The sequence below is a fragment of the Patagioenas fasciata genome, chromosome 1, assembly GCF_037038585.1.
Source record: "Patagioenas fasciata isolate bPatFas1 chromosome 1, bPatFas1.hap1, whole genome shotgun sequence".
Lineage (NCBI taxonomy): Eukaryota > Metazoa > Chordata > Aves > Columbiformes > Columbidae > Patagioenas > Patagioenas fasciata.
Genome location: NC_092520.1, coordinates 124,862,931 through 124,884,119, shown reverse-complemented (window position 1 = coordinate 124,884,119; position 21,189 = coordinate 124,862,931). Strand labels below are relative to the sequence as shown.

Below are 21,189 nucleotides of genomic sequence, written 5' to 3'. Positions count from 1 at the left end.
TTATCACATACGTAGTATTTTATCTCATTTGTTTTTAAAAAATCTCAGATAATTTTTGAGGCTACTTCTTCATTTTGATCTTCTTCAAGTTTGATCTTCAAGATCCTGTTTTCCAAGGTATCTCCAACCTGCCAAACTGATCTTTTGCAAACTTAGTAGTCTTTTCTATCATATCACTCTTCATGGGAATATTGGGTAGTTTTTCTTGGTAGGAGAAAAAATACAGAAATTTGCATTCCCAACATTTGTTCTAATAATTCCATAATCTCATAGTCTTCATAAATTTACGAATGGACCCAACTCCAAAATCATACCTGTGTTGTGCCAAAATCAACTGGAGATACCTGTCAAATGATCTGTTCTACTGATCTGAAATATTTCTACAGTGTACTTTATCACCTAGTCTATCTAAAGAAATACCTTACCATCACTCTTTATTAATTTTTTGATGCAGTTAGTCTCCCAAATAGCAACTGGTCTGTCAAATTTATATTGAAAACATATTCTACAACTAAGCTTTATTGAAATTCATATTGTACCGAAGCATCAATGTATGCTTTTCAGACCAGCATATTCCACTGCATGCTAACACACTATGACATTCTGAAATAGTGCTAAAAGTAATTGTCACGGAGGCACCCCGAGGTTAGTTTAAGGGACAACAGGGTCCAAAACAACTTTTATTAAACCGGTGAGAAACAGGGTTTTAGCACTCCAAAAGTGACTTAAATACAGGTTCGGGTATCACTTGAGGAAAATTATTAAGGGGCAGCAACTAATACAACAGACGGTCCACAGAGTGCATGCACATGGCTTCACCCAAAATAATGCCGGAACCGTCTCTGAGTCCAGGAGGAGTACACACTTGCCTGAACACAGTGCGGGATTATTTTTAAAGAGATACAAGTACTTGTAGTGAGTAGGGAAAGTGTACACTCGCGATTCCGCGAGGGTAAATTTATAATACACTCGCAATCCTGCGAAGGTTAATTTACTTACATGTGCAAATGTGCACGGAATACTACACGTGCTTACGTGGAAGCACGGGAGGAAAATACACTCGCGATTGTGCGAGGAAATAATTTAAAGTATGCATGCAAATGTGCACGTAAAGTTACACGTGCAAATGTGCATGGAAAGTACACGTGCTTGTATTAAGCACGGAAAGTACACGTGCAAATGTGCATGGAAAGGATAAATACACTCGCGATTATGCGAGGATTAATTTTACACGTGCTTATATTAAGCACGAGAAGTTACACGTGCATATGTGCACGGAAGGGATAAATACACTCGCAATCCTGCAAGAAGTTTTACTCACACGCGTGGCGGCAAGGCAAGTGGAGTCTCCATCCTGGGGAGGGGGCTCTCGGCGGCAGCATCTTGCTCGTGCTCCGAGAGACCCGTGACAATGGGCGTAGTCTTGACGAGAGTCCCGTTTTTATACTGGCTGATCAGACCTGACTGTAGGCATTCTAGAAGCTTCTCTGCACCCCCACACTGGCTGTGGGGTGTCCCTGAAGCCTCCAAACATCCCCCCACACTGGCCGCAGGCGCCCAGCGGCTCACTAGCCCCTCCGCACTCCCTTCTCCTAATGGTCCTGGCCAGGGTGCTCTGGGGCCAAACAAAAGAAGCTGTTCGCCTCAAGTAGCAGAGAGAGAGGGAGATGTGCCTACTCCTTCCATACTGAAGGAGTGGGGGGAGAGAGGGGGTTTTGCATCCTGCCACAGTAATGTCTAATCTATATTGCATCAAGTTTACCAATTGTCCTATGTCACTTTCATGCACTCTCAGATTACTTACACTGACTACCTTTACTCACTTTTCTGGCAATTTAGTTATAGATGCAATTTTTTGGAAGCACTTCAGACATCTGGTAAACATTTGACATGATGTGTTTTATCTGATTTTACCCATCAGCCTGAACAAAAACTAGAATTCTAATGCATGTCTGTATTTGGTAATAAAGTTGTACATAACACAAAAAAGTAACAGCAATATTTACCAAGATGAGATGATCTCATCATTCACAAACTTCAAAGAAATGATCATGTTCTCATCTGTTGGAAAAAATCTCCTACATTATGCATTTTTTTTTCTCCCTTTAAATGGTGGCATCTTCAAAATCCCTGTATTGTCTCTTTCTTTCAGTGTGGATTTAATAATTTAAACCAGAGCAGCACTAGCCTAGTTGACAAAATCTCTAGTTCCTTATTCTCAATCCTTAAATAACTGACCAAAACCAGTGGTTCTTAATGACTCCTGAATGTGACACATGAAATATTACCTGCTTGACATGACTTACAAACAGATGCACTCTGTTACTAATACCTGTTTCTTAAAGCAGTTACTGTAATGAACACTTCTAGCATAAAATTCATTCAAAAGGCCTTGCTAACGAACAATCTGAGCACATCTTTTATTCAAAAATTTTCAAGGAAGCATTTTAGTATTAATTTGCTGACATATTCTTAACACAAATGCATAGTTGTTAGAAAGAAGCATTTAGGATTCTAAAAGTAGATACTATCATATACTGTCACTATGCTAATTAGATAAACATCTCTGTTTCCAAATTCCAAATTTTTGGTTTTGATATATAGTTATACAGAGAAAGGCCAAAGGTTTATGTTTGGGGGGCATTGGTCAGTTTGTTATTGTTCTGAAAGGACCTTTTTAAAAAATTTTGAAGTATCTACAATGCTTTGAAGATATTAACTGATATATATTTTAGAAGTTGGAGATTTAGAGGTTATGCTCATGATATGAACATAATAAAGAAAAAGAATTCCAATGCTCAGAATTGCAATGATACTTTAATACTGTAGTAAGATGACATGCTGATGACAGGATATTCTCAGTTGACATGCAAATCTCAAACCACAATCAATGGATATAGCAATATGAAAATACGTGGGCACTAAAAAACCTCCCAGTTAACCTAACTTAGATGATGTGGACATGGGCGACAGGAGCAAACCCTCACTCAAGTGTTTGGTAACTGGGATCCTGACATCTCAAAGTCGAGCTGTAGTTTTGGATATTTTACAGATAGTGGTGAAAGTTTAAAGATGAAGACTACCGATTTGAGTTACGAGGTATTAGCATTTTCTAAAAAGCAAAATTTCACTCTTGTCTCAGAAAATTGAATCATAACACTGTTGCCATAAACGAAGTACTTTATTATTAAATTATCCTATCTATGATTTGTCATTTTTGGTTTAAGTACATTAAACTACTACCATAATTCCTTAGTTGTCCCATTTTCCAGCTGACCAACTGTCAGTTACTATTTCTAGACACAATTACAGATTCAGCACAGAATGTGGCAAAGTGAATGCAGAGCAGATTGAACACTGAGGGGAATCTAACCGATGCAGCTAGCAGAAATGAAAATGTTGCAAGCCTGCTGACAGATTGGAAAGGAGTGGAAGGAAGCCAAATGAACTGACAAATGCAGCCAGAAAACTTGTGAGACGGCAGGGTACAAAAAAGACAGACTTACAACAATCGTGATATTGCAGTAAATTCTAAAGTGCAGCGCATCACAAGACATACATGATAATAGAGAACTACCTATAGATAGTAATAAATTACCATTACTGCTATTAACAAGTCAGCAAGTACTTAATTAAACAAATGCTCTCTGCATTTAACACAGTATTTTCATTAATTTAAACTGAAAGCGTGGAAACTTAAAATAGTGACTGTTACCTTAAACACTCTGAGTTTTCTGCTGGAAAATTTATTTAATTATATGTCTACAAAGAAAATCAAAGTAAAAATGTGGCATGTGTTGATCACTCCTTTATTCTTGACTAATTCCAGGATTCACACAGCAAAATTCATTCAGTACTTTCGTGTAGTTTTATTTTTTCTCTTAGGTACCAGAAGTCTAAACCTTTCAACAACTCTTTAACAGGATAACATACCAGATATAAAAAAATACATTGCCACATACCTTGAAGACTGTTACCATTGTGTTTGAGACAGCAAAGAATGCACAATATTTTTACAGGGGACCAGAAGACACCTTTCAGAATTCTCAAATTAGAATTGGATCACAAGAAAAGAAAATCTTATTATTTATGTCATCTGTCCATAGGGTATTTAAAATTAGATTGAGCTTCCTTTTTATAAGATATGCCAATTTATCGATTCACTTGAGAAGAAATTCCTCTTTTAATTTTATTAAGAAATTTTATGGACATGAAAATTCACTTTCAGCTAAAGCTTTTCATTTAATTCTCTTGTCCTTAAAACATCAGTCCTTCCAGTTGCACGCTGAGCAACACTGTTGTACACTGGTCGAGAATTCTAACAAAATGTCCTTTGGCTGTGTAGTCTTCATCCAAGGCAAACGGAAAGTTAGATCCCCAGATGCATGCTGTAAACCTTGAGGGCGTTTAAAGAGCCATATTTGAAGTTAAAGATTCTGATTGTTTTTACATGTATAAAACTCCTGTTCTGGCATGCTTCCATCTCTGATAGAAAATGGAGTAAGTACCTTGCCAAATTAAGCTAAAAGCCCAGTGTGGTCCCAGGTAAGCATGTATTTATTCCACAAACAGGCCCAAATACTTGCAGTGCACTTCCAGGAGCAGTTAACTGCAATACTTTCTTTGCTTTTGTTCATATTCACTGTCCTTTAGGTAGACGATTTCATTGTCACTTTAGGTAGAAGATTTTACTTCGGTAAGACATACTTTAAATATGCCACTTCTATATGCCAGTGGTTCGGAGATTTTTGTTATTGCAGTTTCTGTAGGGTTTCACACATTTTGGAGGCATGTACTGTCTGTATCACCTTTGTTTGTGACTTTAACAGGTACAAAAGACATAATCATGAGACTATATTGCATACATTTTTTGGTCAAGGAGAGGAGAGGTGAGAAATCCATGAATGGTAAGAATTTTACATTTGCCTTTAACTTAAGGTCTTAAAATGTACTCTACTCCTAAAAAGGATTTTTAAAAATCCTGGGATTAAGAAAGTTGCTGTCTCAAATATCATGTCAGTCAGGATTAGCTGCGGCATTACTTTAGACAAACTAAGAATTTGAATAAAAGTATTATTCTTCTAATGCCATATTCCCAAGAGCAATGAAAGTAATTACAAACTGTATCACACAAGGCTATGACCTTTACAGGGCTGTGTTTCCTTTGCTGTATGAACCACACAACATTTAAAAATTGTAGAATTCCATTCCCAAGGAAACCAGTTGTGATGTAGTTGATGTGGAACTTCTTTTATGACACTGCTCAACACTATTTAAATGTCCTATGACAATGAACTACAAGAATTTTTTAAATTTAAAGAAACCAGCTTTGACATACTGGTGCAAATGTAAGCAGATTAAAAATGTGTAAGAAACCTTCAACTCCAGTAATGAAGTACAATCTGAAGAAGTCAAAACATAGGAAAGAAATAATCAAAGATGATTCTGTTCAAAGTAACTGAAAGACCATAAAATTACCCACAGAATTGCACAGACACAAATTTTTGCTCATCTTCAGAAACACTTTTGGTATCTTTGATATCTCTAACCTTATTCATAAATCAAAACTTAGTAGCTAATCCATTTCTTTTTCAGCACAATCACAGAAAGTAGTAGCTTGAGCAAAGTACATTGCTTTTTAGCAAGTAGTTTAACACTTAACTGCACCTTTCTTTGACAATATTTAATTTCTTCTACATAGTACATACGATAGTAGAATTTATAATTACAACTCTAAAAAAGGAATTAGAAATGTCCTTCCAAATGCAACCATTTATTTTAGCTAAAATTTAGAATCTTTCCAAAAGCATCCCCTGACTTTTGGCTCTTGGAAACATAATCATAGCAATATGTTTTTTTCTTAACATTACACGAAGATAAATTAAAAACTCAAACCTAGGCAGCATATGTAATTAAATATTTTTAACTTCTATGCATCCTGTGAGTCAGGAGAATGTAGGTTAAATCTGCACACAATTATAAGGTTTCCTTCAAGTGTTCACAAAACATCAAAATGCTAAGAAATTTCAGACTACAGCTTGTAAAATCAAACCATGCTAGTATTGCTGTCAAAAACTGTCAAGTCTCTACTTCAAATTCGTGTTGTGAAACTTCCCAAGAGTTGGTGTTAAGAGAACTATGGCGACCCCAACAAGGTTGTAGGGTTTTTCCCTTACTGGCATCATATCACTAATACTTAATTGATTTACTTTGTAAAGAGAAGAAAAAAGAGGGATATTGAAAAGAAAAAACTTATTTTCAATGGAGCAGTTTAAGAGAACATTTTGGCTGAAAGCCAAAAAACCTTTCTAGACTTCTTTCCTCTGTATAATGTAATGCAGTTGACTACAATCATGTATTATAGTTACTGCTATTATCCTATTTTTTGACATTTTGTTAAAAAAAAACCCTGCAATTCATTATTCTTAGTAAATGTTCCTATGTCTAAATTTGTCTTCCCTGAAGTTCTGTCTTTTTTCTGACTACCCTAATTCTGTGTGAGCAAAACATACGTGATGAAAATTTTAAAAAGCTGTACTATGTACAGCAGTATTATGCAAAAGGCATAAATCTGACAGCAGTGAAAAACCTGTCTCAATACTCCATAAAGATTCCAGCTTTACTTTGAGACAAAATTTATCCCATTGCTTGTAGTTAATTTGCCATCCCTAGTACCATATTTTATTGTATATTCACAGCTTCAAAATACATGCAAGAAATTACATTACTCTAAGAAAGTCAACAACTAAAAAATTTAATAATCCCTAGCTCAGGCAACCAGGTTGTAGGTGCATGATGATTCCCATGAGGAAGGAATATTCAGATTAAAGCCATTGCAGTAACCTGTTATCCTGGCTCTTACGTAGCAGTCAAAGAAGGAAATCCCTCACTCTTAGAAACTGCCATAAGTATATAGATCAAGTTAATAATGAAGAACAAAACATTTTCCCTCAGGAAATTTCCTGCACGGGCTCAAATGGGCAGAAAAAAATACAAAATCTTAGTTGTTCTCCTCTTTACCCTAGTGTCATCTTATATTGTGAGTAAAATAGCTGAGCTTGGGTTAAAGCCAAATTTCCCATACTACTGCTACCTCAAACACATTACAGAGAATTTGATATTTTACTGAGGTGGTTTGCTCTGTGTATGTCTTAACATGCTACTATCTACTCCACAAAAGGCTCAATATGTACAGTATTTGGCAGGTGTGTTTTTGGAAGAACTTCTCCGTTACATTCTTCTTTTTCTCTTCAGAAATGTGCAAATTTTCATAAAAATCACCTTTACTTTCTAATTGTTTTGTTGTGTTTTATATTTAGGGAAAGATATCACAGCAAAAGATCCTTGGAAATTTAATGCTGACTTAGGGCACTGAAGGGACAAATTCCAACACTGAATTCTCCTGAGCTGCACAAAGTGCAAAAGAAATTCCAGAATATGCTGTGATCTCAAAGCAGGTAATTATACAACTCAGGGCACAGATCTGAGCACATACAGTCCTAGAGGAGTGTATGTCTATTTGCACATCTCTCATGTTCTTATACAACCGTGACTGTACATAGAAGACTGATGTTGCCGCACAAATAACAGAAATAACCAGTTTTTGAGTTGACAGCTAATAACAGCAGCAGGTACCTGCTGAAACAGTTCTGCTATATCCCCTTGTGGAGGACCAAAACTGGAAAACAGCATGTGTTTTTGCAATTATGCTCTTAAGAATGCTGTCCCCCTAAGGCTCTGTGTGTACTAGTACAGTAGACAGGGGTAGGGCAGCAGTCTGGAACACTGACACACCATCATCCGTACTGCTTATTTGTTGGCAGAGCCTCCAGTGTGGCCTTAGTCTTTGCCAAGCAGCACTGCCCTAGACATTTTCTGGGCCTGGTGCATCTGGATAGCGCACATCAGGCAGGGATTGCTTCCAGCAAGTAGTACGGAGGAGCCCTGTAGCGAGCTGATGGCTATTAACCTAAAAGCCAGCATCTGTTTTATTCTGATTGTTTATATATATATATGCATTCTGATGCAATATGGATGCACAAGGCCAGCTCTTCACAGAGTATAAACATATTTTTAACTTTAGGCACACCAGTTCAAAAGAAATACCCATACCTTTAAAGACAGACATATGTTAAAGAGATTTGGCAAGCAAAAACCTAATTTTTCAAGCTTCTCACTGCCACTACAGAAAATAGAAAACAATTTAAAAGATGTAAAAATAGAATGTCGAAGAAAGATGCTCATTAGTTTCTGTATTTATAGACTAACAACTGCTCATCCCCTAGACAGAGACTCAGATAAGAGCAAGTATTTAAAAATGGCTTTTTGGAGACATCTGCCTTCAAAGCCAGAGCACAGATTCTGGTTTACTTAACAGCACAGGAATAAATTAATTAGCTGTACATGAAGTACTTGTTTTGAATTTACACATAGACATCTCATTTACTTCGAAGAGGTTTGAAAATAGTAATTTGTGCTAGTTGCACAATACAATTTAGTACAAAGACCTCAGAGCTTTTTCTACTGGAACTGGTCTAGTCACAGAAGCAACTCTGCAGAAGCACAAGGAGAGTTTCTGAGAGCACTCAAGTCCAGGGTCTTGCTCCCTACCTAACAAAACCTGCCCTTCCAGAGTGCCTGTTGGCTTGGATTTGGTGCCACACTGAATTGGCTCTATTATCACAAAATCAAAGAATCATAGAATCATCTTGGTTGGAAAAGACCCTCCAGATCGTTGAGTTCAACCATTAACCTAAGTTACTTGTGGCTTGGGTGATACCATCATTGGACTTGATCAAGAATCTCTGCAGCTTTGCTTCAACAAGCAGTGTAAATAGTCTTCTGAGTCCTTCATCTGCAGCTGAAGCTCATGGTCATATTCATTGCCAGAAATCAAATACTGCATCAGACAGACTAGCAGTGTAATTGGTTATGGAGTCTCCTACACTTGATTTTATCCAAAGAAACACTAACACTTTGAGTTTCAGTGAGGAAGAGAACAAAAACACATGGAATTTCATTACTTCTCATTGATATCCCCTAAGGGATAAAAAGTTCAGTATGGGCCATGGGCCTTCTAATTGCAGGGCAGAATGCTTGAAGTAAAATGACTTTGGGCAGCAAGAATACAGGAAAAGAAAACTGAAACAAGAACAGAAAAGGCAAGAAAAATCGCAACCACATGGGCAGTGAAAGCAATTGCCCTTAGTTATTGTGTCACGGGATGAAAAGCTAAAGCTAATCCCCTTAGCTTTCCCACGTGAAAGTGGAATCCAAAACTAATCCTTTTACAGTAGCTATACCACATGAAATGGGGTGTTTAAACAAATCCCCTTAATCATCATTACAAGAATCAGGGAGCTAAAGTCAATCCCCTTAGCTATCCTACATGAAATAGGGAACCAAAGCAATCTCCTTAGTTATGCTAGTGTTAATAATGAACTCTATCAGCCTATTTTGATATAAAATTATTAGCAGCATTCTTCTGACATACAAAGACCCGATGCAAGTATGGAGTAACATCTATTGTACAGTAATGTGAACATTACTAGACAAATTTTATGGTGTAAATTACAGGTCTAACATTCACCACTTCATGAGTTACTAGTCAAAGGCATAATGCAAGATAATCCATGCATCTATTAGCTGAGAGGGAAAAGAAAATGTTTGACCTCTTCCATAAGAAAAAATAAGAAATTGGAAGTATTCTTCAGAGTATGAAAAGCTGACAAAAAATACTAACAGACATGCAGAGAAATCACTGAACAAGGCCATATGAAGCATATCATCACATTATTTAGTTGTTTTTCCTGCTAACTTAAACTTTGTTACTTGTTTTTTATTCACTCTCCAGTATGCCCAGTTCTTAGCACTAGTCAAATTACAAAGAAACATTAGTAGACTTCTTAAAATAACTTTTTAGTTGAATTTATATATATTTGTTCCATTTAATGATGGCTTTGTTTGGGAGTCTTTTGGTTTGCCTTTTTTTTTTTTTTAAACAGGTCTGGTTGGTAAGATCCTTCCCCAACATTAAGATACCCAGAGGCTGGTTCACCCCCATCTTAATCTTGTCTTAGTGTGTCCACTGGAAAACTTTTCATTGTTTCTAAAACAAAACACAGGATAGTCAAGCCTCCAGAAATACAAAATGAAATCTGTACCTTTTTCACAAGTGAGACCATCCATTTCTGTTCATTTCAAGGTTACATGGTTGTCTTAACAAAACAAAACATCAGCTAGAACATCTGCCTTCTACATCTCAATAGCACTTGTGATCTTTCAATTTATCCAAGTTATGTATTATGTTTTAAACCCTTAGGAAGGGATTCTTTTGATTAAATACAACAAAGGAGGATTATCCTCTTAAATCTGATACATAGTTGTAATTGTTATCCATAAAGGTCTGGCTTTTCTACTGGATTTCTATTTTGTTCTCCACAGAATTGTGACGATTAAAAATAATTTGGTGTCCATGTTAGCAGTCAATAAACATATCTATAAACTATATATTTTCCATGTTTTGAAGTAGTTTACTAGGATTACGTGAAGAGTTTCCAATTCTGCTATGACAGCTTATATATATACATAATCCATGTAGCAAAGGCCTCTGTACTTGCTTGGATCCCTTTGCAGGGCATGCACATTAAATAATGCGTGCAAATTACTGTGTAAAGTGTCTCTTCTTAAATTTGAAGTTTTCAGTTCTTTGTATTTTGGAATTGCAATTGCTGCACACTTCAAATGTTAACTGTTCCTCAGAAAAGTTTTCAAGCTCAAGAGTGTACTAGAGGTTGAAAGACGGACATCTACTGGAAGAGAGAGCAAAGTAGAGAAGAATTTCCTCAACACTATGTTTCAGTCCAGCTGGAGTAATTTTTTCAGTAGTCTCAGGCCTAGTTTTACTACTCCAATGTTTATAAGAGGGCCAGGATCTCATCTCAGCCCTGCGTTCATGGAAGACTTGTCTTGGAGACAGCAAGTGGCATCACTTCCAAGCAGCTAGGAGGAGGAAAACAGGCAAGGAGTGTGCACAATCCAACACTACTCCACTAACTACTGCTTCTTGGCCATCTTTTAGCTAGGAATAGAATCACAGCCTATACATCTTGTCAAGTTTTTAGTAGGAATTCATGGACAAGGAAGGACATGTTACTGCAGAAGCTGGTAAAACAGGGACCTTTTGATAGAAGATAAAATACAGACAAAGGAAAAGAAACAGAGCAAGGAAAAGCAGACAGAAAATGCTACAAGGAAGAAAACCAAATGCAATAGGCCCTTGAGGACTGCAACTAAGATTGCATATAATGTCAAAATGGTAGTGACAGAGTCTTTATGTCCCACACTTTTTCAAAAAGAAATGGAAAATCTCTACAAGGGAAAAAATTCTGGGAAATTGAGTGGTATTTAATTGTGCCCCATACTGTTTCTAATTGCTGTACCAAAACACACTTAGGGAGGATTCTGGCAGAGCAGAACAACTATTTGTGTATAATCTTTCCATACTTAAAACTGTTGGTACCCACCTTACGTCTCATAAGTTAAAGCACCATCAGAACATAAATCTTAGACTCATAGGATGTCCGGAGTTGAAGGGTCCCACAAGGATCAACGAGTCCAAATCCTGTCCCTGCATATGACAACCCCAGAGTTCACACCATAATTTACTGCAATATGAAAAGGGGACTATGTGTGTGCTGAAGTATTTAAAAGGGGCTTAGAGAATGCTTCAAGCTTGCAGATTTCTTGATAACTTGGTTACTTTTCTGTAAATTCATTCCATATATGTAAACATCTGTGAAAGAAATATATTTTTTAAAACCTTCCTGCTTCTTCTAAGTGAAGGCTTCCAATATAAGGTCAGGCTACCATTAACACTACATTGATTCTTTTGTTTTCATTTTACATAGAAGATCCATTTTTGGAAACTAAATTATTCCTGTCACTAAAAATAATGAAGAGAAAGCAGCAGTTTGCCTAGTTTTCCTCAATTACTGAACACAGCATCTGAGTAAAGAGAAGTAACTGGTCCTGAGACAGAGAACCATATTTTGCTGCTCCCACTTTTAACTTTTTCTCTGGGAAAAAAAAAGTCTTCTGTGGCTTTTTAAAAATCCAGAGAGATTGTTTTTCAGAATGCCTACATATTTATCAACTACTTAAGCATTTATGAGACCACTCCCTAAGCATACAGGAATTCCATGGGGTATTTCCCATGAGTTCAGTATAGTGGTTCTTAGTCTCTAAAAATACAAGTTTTTAGTAAAAATACAATGGTGTTTAGTATGCACCTGGTATTTCCATATATATTGCTTTTCTTTCACTTTCCTGTTATCCTTTCTTTTCCATGATTTTGTAATGAAACTAACATTCAATTTGATGTTCTTTATAGCTCTGTGTGTGTACAGTGAATGCTGAATTATATCAGAACAATATTATATTTAATTGAGAATAGATACAACTGAGATTTTTAATTTCACAGTATTTACCTGTTGTCAGAAACCATAAAGATTCTGCAATTCAGTGCTGCTGAAAATATATCTCAGACAATTTAAACGAACCATTACACTTCTGAATGCAAGACATTAATATGAAACTTACAAAGAGTTAAAAGCTACTTTTCATGCACTGAGTATAAAGATGTGCAACTCACGTACGGTACTCTGATTTATTTTAACTTCCAACCAATGTATTTTTGAAAATACAAAGCTGGATTTAGCATACGTTTTGTGGAGCTGCACAACTGAAAATGTAAATGTTTACCGTGCTCCACTACTTACGGTGTTTCTCATAGCTACAATGAGAAACATTACAGAAAATATAAATACTGCTACTGCCACTACTGTGCCCTCTTTTGCTATATAATATATAACATACACTGACAAATAATCAGTTTTCTCTGTGCATTATAACTAAAGGACATGCGTTCAACACAATACATTAAAAATCAGTATCTTAAGAAAATGAATTTTACCTTTACTACAAGTGTATTTGTATACAACGCCATCTACATTTAACAGGAATGGAAAAACAATGCTAAAAGTATATGCAACTTTACTATCATGAAGTTCAAACTTACTACATAACACGTTAAAAATATAAGAGATTGCTTTCGCTTGAGTTGTTTAGAGACTACCTCTATGGCTTTACTGTTACAGATTACTATTTAAGTATATAGCTGTTCTGTACTGAACCACTCAAATATGTTTATGATCCTCCATTATATCTGCTTTTCTACAAACATTTTGGTGGTTTTGTTTTCTTTGTTTGTTTAATTTACAGCAAATTATGTCTCATTGCTTAGGCTATGAATGCTTTAGCTGTGTGACTGCACAGTGGCAAGCACAAATGGGCCCAAATGTGTTTGCAATATCCAAATAAGAACACAACGGTCTGCTTCGCCAATAGCTGTCCTCTGTGGAATCTGTCATTAGGCCTTTCACACCAAATCAAATGAAAAATAATCAGGATACTGCCTAAATGTATGTACAGGGGGAAAAAAAAAAAAAAAAGAGGATGAGGATGACAAATAGTATCTCTTCTTCACAGTGCCTGGCACATCGTGTGAATTTAACCATTTCGGATGAAACATGCTCTTCTGTTAAATCTCCAACAGATACTCAAATTGCCAGCATAGTCACAACTAATTCTGTAGCCGGGGTTTTCAGGTTACATATGCAGACACACAGTTTCCAAGAAAACCTTTTATGTTCTAAGAGATGCGCTCACAAGAAACATGGAAACTTGACTCCCCTGGGCAAGTCACCTCATAGGAGCAACAGAAATTCCTCTAGAAAAGCTCTTCTAGACAATTAACTAGATCTTGAATATACCTAAGTGTTTAATCCCTGAAGATGTAATTTAACCTCAAAAAATATCCCTCAATTCTCCTTTTTCCTCATGCAACACGTCTTGACCATCAAAAAGGATTCTAAATATGGCATTGCACAGCACGGTGTCTGATTATGTCCAAATTACAGCTCAAATACGTGACTTCAAATATTTTTCTTAATGCCATCTCTGTAAATTTCCCATGTTGTGTGAAAATCTAATTAGCTTCTTTCTTTTTCCTTCCACCCTGTTAAATGCTCTGACAGCTAAATCCCTACCTTCTATTAAATTCGTTATTAAAACTACAGCCTCTGTGACTCCTCTGAAATCCTGCTGGTGAGCTTTCATAAATGCAACTACATATCTTTATTGCAGTTGAACTGCAGTAATAGAGGGAAGAATTTAGACTTTTGGACGCATTTTTTTCTCAAAAACATCCTCAGTTCTTAGTTAGAACTTTGCTTACTACTTCTGCAACACCTATCCACATGGATGCAATTTTCTGTTCCACAGACCATTCAGAGCTATTTGCTTGGAATAAAAGTGAAACACCTGCAGATACAAGTCTTTTACTGGTATTGACATTTGTTCCTGTTGGCTTTCACACAGTTTTAATTTTAAACATGTTTCCTGGCTTTGGCTGGGATAGAGTTAATTTCCTTCGTAGTTGTCTGTATGGTGCTGTGTTTCAGACTGGTGACCGCAACAGTGCTGAAAACACAGCGGTGTTTTAGCTGTTGCTGAAAGGTGCTTGCACAGTGACAAGGCTCCTTCGCTTTGCCTTCCCAAGGGTTAGGGTAAGTGTGGGCAAGAGGTGGTGACAGCTGACACAAACTGACCAAAGGAATATATTCCAGCCCATATAATGTCTTGCTGGGGGTATAATGAGTTAGTTTTTTCAAAGTAGCTATTGCTTGGAGACCGGCTGAGTATCAGTCTTCTGGTAGGAGGCCTTTGTCTTGACCCACAAGTTTTTGCCCTTCTGATCCTCTCCCCCATCCTGTCGGGTGTGAATGAGCAAGAAATTGGGTGGAGGCTTAACTGCTGGCTGAGGCAAATTCACCACAATATGCCATAAAGCAGCAGAGGATGCCTTTGAACTATGATGCCTTGCTCACAGAGTCACAGTTCTCCAAGCACAGAGCAGACTAGGAACTGATAAATACAATTAGATTTCTTAACTCTCGTTTTAAATGCCCTGGAGTACCTTTTTCACCTCACAACACTTGACCTTAAGCTGTGTTTCTAAAGATGGTTTAGTGAACATAACAAGCTGTGACCTTTTTCAGCCATTAGACCAGGTATCATGTGATGCATGATTAAAAGTAGTTTACAATGTTCAAGCAGAGATTACAGAGTCTAGGAACTATTATCAGTCAGCTGTATCACAGAATAAATATCATGTACTAGCTATCAAAAGGAAACACTGAAGGTTTTCTATAATCAGACTTTTCAAAGATAAGTTGTTCAGTAATATTTAGAACACAAAAGTCACACAGGATAATTTTTTTTCAGGAACACTTATTGGAGGATGGTGCATATTACGTATCTAGGAGAGGGAATACCACTTTTGCCTAACAAATAGATTACTATGTAGTATAAAACTGCAGTTCTAGAAGACAATTATGAGTCACAGTGAGAATCAATCAAACACGAGCTCCCAATATTATTACTGTAATGAGAAAGTCTAGTGAGATCTCTTTGATGGTTAAACAGTAAAAGAGTAAAGAAAAGTGGCACGATGATTTGTAACTGTAAAAAATAATGAAATTTACTATAAATACTACATACTTGTACCCATATTTTCAAAAAATAAGAGCTGCACAATGATTCAAACTTCAGAGACGTAGGAGGAGAACCAACAAAGGACTTCATCAATTTTGATTCAGTATGAGGCTGAGAAAGAAGAATCTCACAGTAGGAACTCCTTTCTAAACAGTGATGTAACTAATGAAGGGAACAAATTACCAAGGGAAATCATGGTTTCTCATGTCTTTTAAAAACATATACTTCAGTGAAACACTTGTTACTGAGTAAATGCAACAGCGAGGTTTGAAATCTGACAGTCTCCAATATGAGGACCACCTGACGAACTGTTCCTTCTGGTCATAAATAATTTATGTATTGAATTCTAATAGTTACAGTACTAGAGGTGAAGATTAGGAGTACTGGTAATATCGTAATTCACACTGCTACATGGAATGTTCAAATCACAGTCATCCATAAAATTAATACTGACGTGGTGATGTGGATATGTGAATTTATATGTTTAGAAATACACATAACTTATGTGGTTTCTATTTCATAGACAAGTCCAAATGACTTGGAACTAGAGTTAGGAGGATTTACATTTCTTTCATGCTATAATCTGTACTATTTATTTTAGTCTTTTGTAAAATGTAGCTCTCTGCTTGTAGATAACAAGATAATATGAAATACAGAACTAAATTGTGGACACCAAGTACCACCATGCACTCTTGATCTTTTTCTTATGATGCCATACTGCTACCCGAGCAGGTTTAACGCACTAACCTCATTTTCTCTTTGTGGTTTCTCTATGCGTGCTTAATCTTCTATCTCAGACACTTGCTTATGTTTTACTTGCTTATCTTGCCATCTTTTACAAATTTCACATTACTTGCTCTTATTTATCATTTCCCCACCTCATATTCCTTACTATATTGTGTGTGTGTTGTGCCTAAACCTGAATCTGATACTTGCATTATCGTATCACACAGTGAGACTGTACTGCCTGCCTTTCTTTCTTGTTCTCCTTAAGTCAACTTTCTTAGCTAGCTTCTTATGCTGTTTTCTACTCTCTATGCATCCAATGACTTTGCACTGGAGAGTACCGCCTTTTTTTGCTAATTGTTTGTTTATTGATAGTTTTAATAAAGGAATGGGCCTAAGCTTCTCTCTCTCTAAGTGTTTTGGTTTTAAGTGACTTCAAAGGAAATCAGAAGAATTCTAAAAAATAATCAATCCACTTAAGAAAAGTAATAGCTAAAAAAGTTGAGTACGGTATAAGAATGTTCCAGGACATATTGGTTCAATCACCTTCAGAGATATCACTTAAAAATGAAGGTGCAGATGGATGCAGCTACACTGAAAGAAATGTTTACAGGTTGACCCTGGAAAACCTCAGTATCATCTCTGACTGAAACATAAAAAGGATTAGTAGGTGACTACTGGTGACAAACACTACTCAGCCATTTAAAAATGTGTTACCATAAACTATAGAAATGTCTTCTAATTAGCTAAGAAGGAGCTAAAAAGTGAATTGTTGACTGATGCATGTGCTGTAACACAAGTACTTTAACAGAAAGGATAAAAAAAATCAGTACTTTGACAAGTTCAATCTCAACAAATTCATAGCAGAAAAGAAACATACAACTATATAGTAGTGAGTGTTACAAATCTTAAAAGATCCCCCAAAGACAGAAGATATTTAAAACATAATTACTTCTGTGGATATATCAACAAGAAAAATACCAATTAAGAAGGCAGCTGTTCAAATAGGTGCTGGAACCCGTTTAAAATAGTTTCATCATTCACACAGCTATCAAATAATTTAGAGGACTTCTAGTAGGCTTTTTACTGCTGATGCTATATATTTTGCCTACCAAGACAAGTCAAGGTAGCTTGTATAAGCCCCTTCCACATGTAAATAATTTCTTAGAGTCTTGCGTTATGAGTCACCTTCCCCTTCTATGACGGCAATTTTTAAAGATTTCTGGAGTTTATGAAGTGGCTAAACACAAGTTAAAATTTAGACTAACATTAGAAGCAGAATATTTTTTTCATTATTTATTTTATTCTCCAAATAAGAACAGTACTCCAAATTAAGAGTTGCAAAGTTGATTCAGCTCACGCAAAATAAGGCATCGTTAGGGTTAAGTATGAGTACTTATGGTAGAAGTTTATCAGGCCCTTATCACAGTAGTCTCCAAACCATAGCTCATGAGCAAATTTTGCTCACAAACAAAAAAACAAAGCCACAAACAAACAAACTACAAAACATGGTTACATTGAAGTTAGAAGAAAAAAACCCCAACAACTCGACAACAAGGCACATAATTTTATTGATATTACTGCTATTGGAGATGTGAAGGTTGTGGATCACTGTGTTTCAGTTACGCCTTTAGGTTTTTTTCTTCCCCCCCCAAATTTTCAAAAATTTATTAGCCATTTTAACAGTGCTTAATCCCCTAGAAAAAAAGCTGCCCTTCTAACAGTCACACCACCAGAGGCTGTAGTAAGAAAATCCGAGAAAAATAACCCTGTCCCCAAGATCAGTGAACTGACTTCAGCTGGAACCCTGGATAATGGTTAACACACTCACTTGCTCACCAGCTCACATTCACAGCCTCTTTTGAAGCCTGAGGGTGCTCCCTTCCCATTTTTGTACCAATTAAAAAACAAAGAAACAAACAAACAAACTTGTTCTGTATTTTCAAGGTTATGGAGTGACAGTTTGTTGAGTGAAGATCTACTTTCATTCCACAGCACATGCTTTTTCATAAATCAATCAGTCATTTTGAACTATAGCCCAAGGAACAGAGGAAATATCAGATGTGTCCATTATCAAAGAGGAAATTTTAGACAGCCCATCACTGAGAAGCTAAATTGGAACCCAATCAACAAAAGCTGATTCTATGGAGTCCAAAGATATTAATGTTTTACACTGTATTTTTGTAGCTCCAAGCACTTAATTTATTACCTGTTCAAAATACAAGGAAATAATTTGACAAGCAAATAAAGAAAACACATTTGTAAGAAAAAAAAATTTTGTATTCTCATGCTTCAGGAAGGTTGTACAAATAACTGGGAAGAAAATGGAAAAATAAAATCACGTATTATATTACCGAGGAACGGATAACACAGTTGTGCATGACTCATCTTTGCAGCTAAATGATGGGATTGCATACAAATGCCACATACAAAACTACTGTGTTGTATCTTTCCTTGCTTGGGTAGGTACCTCTAAAGGTCATCAAAACTACTGAAAGCCTGCAAACATTACATTATGAATCTACTATAAATAAAAAGACTGGGAGGTGAAGGTTAAGGTTCTGCAAATTCTAAAAGAATACCTCCTAATTTTTTATCCCACTTCACCCTAGGTGTTAGTTCAAAAACTCTGAGGCATACTCAATATTACCCAAATCCCAAGCATTAATAATTCATCTGCTATTTAATTTACTGGAAACATTCTTTGTGACTGAGTATGCCAGTAAATTAATGACTTCTGTTAATGCCACAGTCTCAAGAAAACCTATAATCTCATTCTCCTAACCTCAAAAATGTTCCTCAGAGTAGTAAGCGTATGTCAATGACATTTTTCTTACACAAGTAAACACTGCACATACAGTTATTTTGGAAAGAAAGAAAGAAAAAACCAGTTTGATTAAAGTAACAAGTAAGATGCATGCAGTATCTGAACAAAAGTCTCTATCAAAAACACAAACAAACCAAAACTTGTCACTCTCCTCCAAGAAAAGAGAAAGTGCTGATGTGCCCATCATGGGACAAAATAGGTTCTTATTTCTGCAGTGATAATCTCAATCGCACCAATAATTAGGACATTATGAATTATATTGGGACAGATAAGTAACTCAGATTAGATAGCACTGTGGACATAAAGCAACATATTTGAACACTGGCCTTTTGTTTCAGAGGCTGCATACAAAAGTGACATGAAGAAGCATACAAATGTCATATTCAGTTAATTACATGAGCACTTTTCAGCTCAATTTTCTTCTTACCTTTGCATAAGTTACAGGATCCCAGAATAATATAAATATAATAGAAACAGTTAAGAATACTTTCCAGTTTAGTTTTTAACTTTAGTATCTTTAATATTCTATAAGCCAAAGTAATGTATCTTTCATACTTTAATACTTTTGTGCAATTCTTTAGCATGATCATATATCTAAAATAAAATATACATTTGGTATATTTTAATGAATTTTGTCAGAATGACACTAATTCTGAAAAACCAGCAAACATCAAGTTTAATCAGCAGTTCTGCATAACTCTCAGTGAGAGAAGTAACTCTCATTTCATGTAAGTCATTCATCTCCACTACTTATTTTGGAGTTTTTTGTTTGTTCCTTCTTTCTCCACTGTTTCAGGGGTGTAGCATTGCCTCTAGTTCCTACTGCTCATAGCAACCTTTACTGGAATGGTGACTTAAGTCATTTTCCTTTCTTTCACCTTGAGAAATGGAGGAGCTTGTTTGTCAACATGTCCAGTCATGTGCTGCTGTATATGACCGCTGTCTTACAGTCTCTTTCTTAAATGGATCATGCTTCTCCAAATGATATATTCTCACCTGTACAACTTCCACAGAAGTTTCTTCAAAAACTTCTTTGCTGTAGTGCACATGAACATTTTTCCAGTTTACAGCTTAGACTAATTCATCGACAGTTCAGACATATTTTCCTCCTTAGTTAAGAATACATGCACACTTCTCTTAAAGACCTCTCCATACTTCATTTATCCAGTTCCTCTCCCCTTACAATTTTCACTCTAGCGTCTTCCGCCTATTTCGTGTCCCAGGAAGCCTCACTCCATACATCTTCCTGATGTTATAAACTGCTCTTCTTCCACATATTTACGCTGGTTACTTTTTTTTTTTTTTTTTAATTACTTATTTGGGAATTCTCTAACAATTAAATTCCAAGTACTGACTCAAACGTACACTCCTTGCATTCTAGTAAGTGCTGCCAATTCTTTGCTGTGTCCTGAGACACCTGAAAACCTCAATATACTGCAAAACTAATGTTAAGGCTATGTATGAAGAACCAAAATAGATTTGTTGTAATAGATATGTTTTAAATAAACTCTGAGTGTAGGTCTTCTTGTGATTGTATATTGAAGCTATCATTATTCAAGTATCTGAAGTTTTTAAGAATTTATGGAATAACTGAAATTATATCTTGTGTGCTCTCAAATGCCAGCCTCCTTGCTCAATTAAATGGAGCTTATCACAAGGCTAGAGCAAAAAATTCCTTGCTGTATTTTCTCATCATGGTATATGAGAGTGTTTGCTTTGTCTAGGATTTTTGAAGGAAATAAAACTTTCAGAATTATAACTCAAACTGCATGAGATTGCATACAAAATGTAAAACACAGAAGTATCTCTAACAGACTGAAACTATGTCTAGGAATATAAAGAACTGGAAAACCCTGACAAAGAGTAACTTGTAAAGTTGAAAATAGACTAAGATTAAGAAATGTCACATTGCTTGAAATCTCTGAGGGCAGAGACACCAAAGGCACTTTATAAGAACGGATTATTAAGGTGCTGAGGATATACGATTTCTACTTCCTTCTGGAACAGATCACAAGGAATAA

The 21,189-nt window shown here is 36.1% G+C and overlaps 1 protein-coding gene across 6 annotated transcripts in view; it reads right to left on the bottom strand.

The window, feature by feature from the left end:
• EPHA6 (EPH receptor A6) overlaps positions 1 to 21,189 on the bottom strand; it is a 492,663-nt gene that overhangs the window by 434,429 nt on the left and 37,045 nt on the right. The gene's annotated exons all lie outside the window — the stretch shown is intronic.